This window comes from Octopus sinensis, linkage group LG6, assembly GCF_006345805.1.
Source record: "Octopus sinensis linkage group LG6, ASM634580v1, whole genome shotgun sequence".
NCBI classification, from domain to species: Eukaryota; Metazoa; Mollusca; class Cephalopoda; order Octopoda; family Octopodidae; genus Octopus; species Octopus sinensis.
Genome location: NC_043002.1, coordinates 96,599,366 through 96,607,130, shown reverse-complemented (window position 1 = coordinate 96,607,130; position 7,765 = coordinate 96,599,366). Strand labels below are relative to the sequence as shown.

The 7,765-nt window shown below is 41.5% G+C and overlaps 1 protein-coding gene across 2 annotated transcripts in view; it reads right to left on the bottom strand.

The window, feature by feature from the left end:
* Positions 1 to 7,050: 7,050 nt before the first annotated feature.
* The window catches only part of LOC115213311 (DNA replication complex GINS protein PSF3-like), a 53,857-nt gene continuing 53,142 nt past the window's right edge, over positions 7,051 to 7,765 (bottom strand). For both annotated transcript variants that reach the window (XM_036504178.1, XM_029782245.2), the window contains one exon: positions 7,051 to 7,765. This exon is cut by the window's right edge and continues 750 nt beyond it. The gene's annotated coding sequence lies outside the window, so the exon portion shown is untranslated.

Below are 7,765 nucleotides of genomic sequence, written 5' to 3'. Positions count from 1 at the left end.
CCAGCCCCCTCGATCTGTCCTTTTCTTCTCCTCCCTCGTCCACCTTCTCTCCCTTTTCATCTGTCCCTTTCTCCTGTCTTTTGTTCTCACGTGACAGCTAGCCGCTGTTGAGCGCTCTTTTCGTTTTCAGCAGCCTCAGAAGCAACACGGATTTGTTCGTCTCCCCGTGGCCTTTAGGCACAACTTCACAAGCCAGCCCCTACTCAAATCGTCCTGTCGAAAGACCCTTGTCCTACGTCCTGGTTTTGTTTTGTTGTTTTATTTTTATTTTTAACCGTTATTGTTTTAACGTTTTTGTATTCTTATTGGTGTCACGTATTCTGTATTTTTTTGTTGTGTGTACTTCGATCGTTTTCCGTCCTTTCGTTGTATACATTCGAAGCTTTCTTCCAGGGGATCTAATGCGCTTGGCTTAGATTTCCCCTGGGCTGGCTGGCCATATCGGAGCAATCTCAATTAATCAGCCGAAATTGCTAAGATGATCTGGTTCTTGACTGATGACTGAGGGCTTCGAATGTCCCGTCCTGTGGTTCTTGTGTCGTCTCTGTGGTGTTTCATGTTCTTGTCCATGTTTCTGTATTTAATTTTACTGTTTACCTATATATATATATATATATATATATATACACATGTATACATACATACACACATACATACTCACACACACATAAATATATATATATATATATATATATATACGATACACATACACACACACACACACACACATATATGTATATATATATACACACACACATGTATACATACATACACACATACATACACACACACACACACACACACATATACATACAAACCCTTAGTACCCGTCGGGGAGACTTCAAAATAACTTTAGATCACCCAATATCATCCACGACTTCATTGTTTCGGCCCCCGGAGGAAAAAAACGGATCGGTATAAATACATACAAGTCTATTGGGCTTATATCTCAGACTTCAAACCGAACTTCTCGGTAAGTACGAAGAATAAAGAATTGTAAAGGAATGTAAAGGGAAATTATTTCGCAATGAGATGTAGAAGATAAGGTAAATGGTGATAAGGAAGTCGAAAGATAAAGAACACGGCAGAAATATTCAGGTAGGAACATATAAAGGCGGTGAGCTGGCAGAAACGTTAGCACGCCGGGCGAAATGCTTAGCGGTATTTCATCCGCCGCTACGTTCTGAGTTCAAATTCCGCCCAGGTCGACTTTGCCTTTCATCCTTTCGGGGTCGATAAATTAAGTACCAGTTACGCACTGGGGTCGATATAATCGACTTAATCCGTTTTTCTGTCCTTGTTTGTCCTCTCTGTGTTAAGCCCCTTGTGGGTAGTAAAGAAATAGGTATTTCTTCTGCCGCTACGTTCTGAGTTCAAATTCCGCCGAGGTCGACTTTGCCTTTCATCCTTTCGGGCTCGATAAATTAAGGACCAATTATGCACTGGGGTCGATATAATCGACTTAATCTGTCTGTCAGTCCTTGTTTGTCTCCTCTGTATTTAGTCCCTTATGGGTAGTAAAGAAATAGGTATTTCGTCTGCCGCTACGTTCTGAGTTCAAATTCCGCCAAGGTCGACTTTGCCTTTCATCCTTTCGGGGTCGATAAATTAAGTACCAGTTACGCACTGGGGTCGATATAATCGACTTAATCCGTCTGTCTGTCCTTGTTTGTCTCCTCTGTGTTTAGTCCCTTGTGGGTAGTAAAGAAATAGGTATTTCGTCTGCCGTTACATTCTGAGTTCAAATTCCGCCGAGGTCTGTCCTTGTTTGTCCCCTCGGTGTGTAACCCCTTGTGGGCAGTAAAGAAATCAGAAATGTTCAGGTAGGAAAAGAAAACCTAATGAGGCGGCGAGTTCGGAGGATAGATGATCGTCAAAATCGTTTAGGTCAATGTTTTTTTTAACCATTTTTTGTTTATGAACCCATTTGAATCCTATTTAACTCTGCTGGACCTTAATAGCCATTTACTGTATAAGGAAAGAGACTTACTGTATTTTTATAATTAAATATTATTAGGAATTGTATTTTTTTTTAAATTAAAATATTTTGTATATTATAGAAGTGTATACTCTACTCTCTTTACTCTTTTACTTGTTTCAGTCATTTGACTGCGGCCATGCTGGAGCACCGCCTTTAATCGAGCAACTCGACCCCGGGTCTTATTCTTTTGTAAGCCCAGTACTTATTCTATCGGTCTCTTTGCCGAACCGCTAAGTAACGGGCACATAAACACACCAGCATCGGTTGGGAGGGGACAAACACAGACACATATATACACATACATATATATACACATATACATATATACGACGGGCTTCTTTCAGTTTCCGTCTACCAAATCCACTCACAAGGCTTTGGTCGGCCCGAGGCTATAGTAGAAGACACTTGCCCAAGGTGCCACGCAGTGGGACTGAACCCGGAACCATGTGGTTGGTAAACAAGCTACTTACCACACAGCCACTCCTGCGCCTATAATTTATTGCACATAAATTTTAACAACAAAATCTTATATGGACCCAAAAGGGCCATATTAAACCCGCTTGTGAACCAGTGGTTTTGGTGGAACATTTGACACCTCTCACTTCCAGTATCTGCCTTATATTCTATTATCAAACACAAAGTCAACCTGATCCTATTTGTTGGGGTATAAGACGATTTTCTTCTTTTTTTCTTTTTTTGCTTCTGGTAAAAATAAAATTGAAGTTAATTTGTTTTTTATTCTTTTCTTTTATTCTTTTCTTTTACTTGTTTCATTCATTTGACTGCGGCCATGCTGGAGCACCGCTTTAGTCGAGCAAATCGAACCCCGGGACTTATTCTTTGTAAGCCCAGTACTTATTCTATCGGTCTCTTTGCCGAACCGCTAAGTAACGGGACTAAACACACCAGCATCGGTTGTCAAGCAATGCTAGGGGACAAACACAGACACACAAACACACATATATATATATATACATATATACGACAGGCTTCTTTCAGTTTCCGTCAACCAAATCCACTCACAAGGCATTGGTCGGCCCGGGGCTATAGCAGAAGACACTTGCCCAAGATGCCACGCAGTGGGACTGAACCCGGAACCATGTGGTTGGTTAGTAAGCTACTTACCACACAGCCACTCCTGCGCCTGTGTGCGTCAGTGTCAAATTATTTTCTTTCAAAAAAATTAAAAAGCCAAATATTTTCCAAATAATCTTGCTCATGTATTAAAATATTTTGCCTTGTGATCTCAGATCCTGGTCGAATCGCAGAGGCATAGTCATGAAACGATGAGTCTTGGATATTTTTAAGCCAGGCGCGGCCCATCCCTTTTCCAAGTCTGACACAGCCAGGTGAGTCAATCTATTCACTCTAATGACTCTGCCAATCATGTGTGTATGTATGTGTGTTTTACAAAATGTGTCTATTGAATTGTCAGATAAATTCGTTCGTTTTTATTTTTCCATTTATTTTTTTTTTAATTTGATATTTTCCAATGTTATTTGACTTCACACGTAAAATACTTTTATCGTAGTACGATAAGATTTGTTTTTTCTCTACAAACTTTACTGCTTTTGAAACTTTTTCTCTTCAGACATGTGGAAAGACAAACGATTGAATTTGATTAACATCCCAATATGTGTGTGTGTGTGTGTGTGTGTGTGTGTTGTGTGTGTGTGTGTGTGTGTGTGTGTGTGTGCGCGCGTGTATGTAACGGGAAGCTTTATGAAAATAAACAAAAGACGAAGGCAGGTGGAATACAAACAAACAATTGTATTAGTATGGCGCTCAGGAATATAAATAAAACAAGTCTTTTACGTTTCGAGCCTACGCTCTTCAACAGAAAGATACACAGAAAAGAAACACGGAGAGAAACAAGGAGAGAGAAAAAAATGTATGTATGTATGTACGCACGCATGTACATACGTTTTTCTTTACTAGTTTCAGCTCGAGAGCTGCGGCCATACTGGGGCACCGCCGCTAGCTTTACTACACTTTCACTAAACCTCCTCCTGATATGTGACATCTGCTGAATGAGGGAGTTTGATGTGTCTGCCCTCATCAGTGTATTCTGCCGCGAAGTAGATTCATCCGGAACTCTTGACAGGCGGAGATCCAGTTTCGTTTTGAAGACGCCTACATCCACTTCATTGTAGGTCGCTAAAGCTTTGTGGGAGGATATTGAAGAGTTGTTGGGCCCTTGAAACCCAAGCTGCTGCAGCATCTGGTCCTGTATCCTGATGGCAATGTTGGGGTTTTTGGTACTATGCAGTGGCGCCCCCGTTGTGGTGTGTGTGTGTTGTGTTTACTTATCTAAAAATCCAGAAATCAGAAAAAAGATGCACTCGTATATTTGTCATAATCAAATTATACAGCTCCATTACAGCCGACCTTACTAATCGGTTTCACACTGGCTACTAAAACCATAGGTTACATAGCAACACGCATAAGTAATACTGCGTGCTCTTCAGAGATGAGAGATATTAGAAAAAAATAAGGCAACTGCTCCCCATAACTGGAGATTGAAAGGTCACATCCGGTTTGTGAGTGTTGTGACAAAAAAGACGAAACGAACCAAAGGAGACGAACTGACTGTATCTCAGAGACTTTGGAGAGGGAGATAACTCTTGATAACCCTTACTCAGTTCGCCTCCCTTGACTTCGTTTTCCTTTTTTTTCTTCTTTTTCACGGCACTCATAAGCTGCGGCAGTGGCGGCTGCGGCGGCGGCCTCGACAGTTACGGCGGCGGCGGCGGCGGCGATGACGACGATGATGATGACGACTGTAAAAATAAATACAATACAGAAACAAACAAAGAAATTTCTCGAAATTCTATTTAAAACTGGCCCAACAACCGATCCGAAATAGTTGCAGTGGAATTCTGTCGCAGATAAGGTTATAGATGTAGGACAATATTTATTGACACATTATGGTACTCTCTTTTTACTCTTTTACTTGTTTCAGTCATTTGACTGCGGCCATGCTGGAGCACCGCCTTTAATCGAGCAACTGGACCCCGGGACTTATTCTTTGTAAGCCCAGTACTTATTCTATCGGTCTCTTTTGCCGAACCGCTAAGTGACGGGGACATAAACACACCAGCATCGGTTGTCAAGCAATGCTAGGGGGACAAACACAGACATACATACATTTATACGACAGGCTTCTTTCAATTTCCGTCTACCAAATCCACTCACAAGGCTTTGGTCGGCCTGAGACTATAGTAGAAGACACTTGCCCAAGGTGCCAGGCAGTGGGACTGAACCCGGAACCATGTGGTTCGTAAGCAAGCTACTTACCACACAGCCACTACAGTAATAAAAAAACAAAATAGTTATTGTGTCTCAAGCCTTCAAAGCCCATTAGGCCAGAGCCTATCTTTGTTTCTATCACATTAACTAATGGAGATGTACAAGACTCCTTTCCCAGACAAACAGGATACTTAATCCATCACAAGGCTAACATCCACCAGTTGCCAGCACTTGTTTACAGCTGCATGTGGACTGCAGCAACATGACATGAAGCGCCTCGTTCAAGAACATGATGGGCCATCTGGTCCGGGAATTGAAACTGCGACCTTACAATTGTGAATCCAATAGTCTAACGTCTAGGACATGCTATTCATGGTATACAATACTATTTATGTGTGAAAGGCTGTGTGGTAAGTAGCTTGCTAACCAACCACATGGTTCCGGGTTCAGTCCCACTGCGTGGCATCTTGGGCAAGTGTCTTCTGCTATAGCCCTGGGCCGACCAATGCCTTGTGAGTGGATTTGGTAGACGGAAACTGAAAGAAGCCTGTCGTATATATGTATATATATATATATGTGTGTGTGTGTATGTGTTTGTGTGTCTGTGTTTGTCCCCCTAGCATTGCTTGACAACTGATGCTGGTATGTTTACGTCCCCGTCACTTAGCGGTTCGGCAAAAAGAGACCGATAGAATAAGTATTGGGCTTACAAAGAATAAGTCCTGGGGTCGATTTGCTCGACTAAAGGCGGTGCTCCAGCATGGCCGCAGTCAAATGACTGAAACAAGTAATAGAGTAATAGAGAGAGTGCCGGTGACACTTAAAAGTGTTTAAAATTCTGGTCAAAACTTATCTAAGTGTGTGTGTGTTTGAGGGTGTTTATGTGTTCTTGTCTTGACATCATGTTTTGGTTGTAAATGAGTGTCACTGTTAAACAAGTGGTGTCCTTAATTTCCAATCTTACGTGAAAACACGTCTAGCCACAGATGGAAAGAGTGGGGAATATTACCTTATTTAGCAACAAAAGAGTACTGGAGCCAAGACGGGCATCTGACTGATGAAAATCTGCCTCAAACAATTCCTTGCCAGTAACATGTAAAAGACACCAACTACACTCCATGGAGTGATTGGCATTAGGAAGGGCATCAAGCTGTAGAAACCAGGCCAAAACAGACTTTGTGACCTGGTGCAGCTCTCTAGCTTACCGGTTCCAGTGAAACGGTCTAACTTGTTCCAGCATGGAAAACAAACACTAAATAACAATGATGATCGTGATGACGACAACAACAACGATGTTGACGCTGATGATGATGATGAAAATAAAACAAAAAAGGTGCAGGTATGGCTGGATAGTTAAAAACTTTGCTTCCAACCATGCGGTTTCAGGTTCAGTCCTACTGTGTGGCACTTTGTACAAGAGTGAGTCTTCTAATATAGACCCAAGACAACCAAGGGTTTGTGAGTGAATTTGGTAGCTGAGAACTGAAAGAAACCTACGTATATACATAGATATGTGTGTGTGTGTGTGTGTGTATGCGCACATGTGTTTGAGCCATGTCATTCTGATATAGCATGACAGACGTAAACGAGCATCACCATCAAACGAGCAGTGTCGGTTGTTTCCAATCCTTCACAGAAACATGTCAGATCATGGGGAAATATTACCTATCTCGGAAACAAGTGTTGGCAACAAGACGGGCATCTGGCTGTAGAAAAGATCTGCCTGCCCCATGCAAACATGGAAAAGCGAACATTAAAACAGTAACGACGATGATGATGATGATGATGATGATGATGGAGAATACAACAGTACAGGTGTGTTTTAAATTACTATTATGATTCTACCTTGATGTAATTATTTCAATATTTTATTCCATTGTATTAAAACTGACATAAAAGAAATTAAAATATTTTATTTAAAAGGAAAAAAACACGTTGTTGCTGACTCCTCTTCACACTGACTCAAAGGCTGGAAGTGGGCGAAACAATTTGTTGACAGGAGAGACTAACAACACCGCCTTCTGCACTTCCATACAAACAATCTCGCAGATGTAGACAAAACATATACTGACATATGCATGCATAGACTCACACATACATAGACACATAATTTCTGTCTATCAAATCTACTCACAAGACTTGGGTTAGTCCAGGGTTAGGGTAGAAGACACTTCCCAAGGTGCCATGCAGTACGACTGAACCTAAAACCATGTGTTTGAAAGTGAACTTTTCAACCGCTCAACCATACATATATGCATGCACACGCACACACACTCATTCTTACATACATACCACACACAAGTTTTTTTTCCAGCCACATTCTAGATTGAATCCCACTGCATGGAACCTTATGCAAGTGTCTATAATCCTGGGCCAGTCAAAGCCTAATGAGTGGATTTGGCAAATGGAAACTGAAAGAAGCCTGTTATTTATATGCCCAAAGAATGACTGTGCTAGAAAATATCATTGCATGGCTTTTCCAGGTGGTGCTACAAATTTAGCCATGGCCTGGGTCAATTCTGGTCAAAACTTATC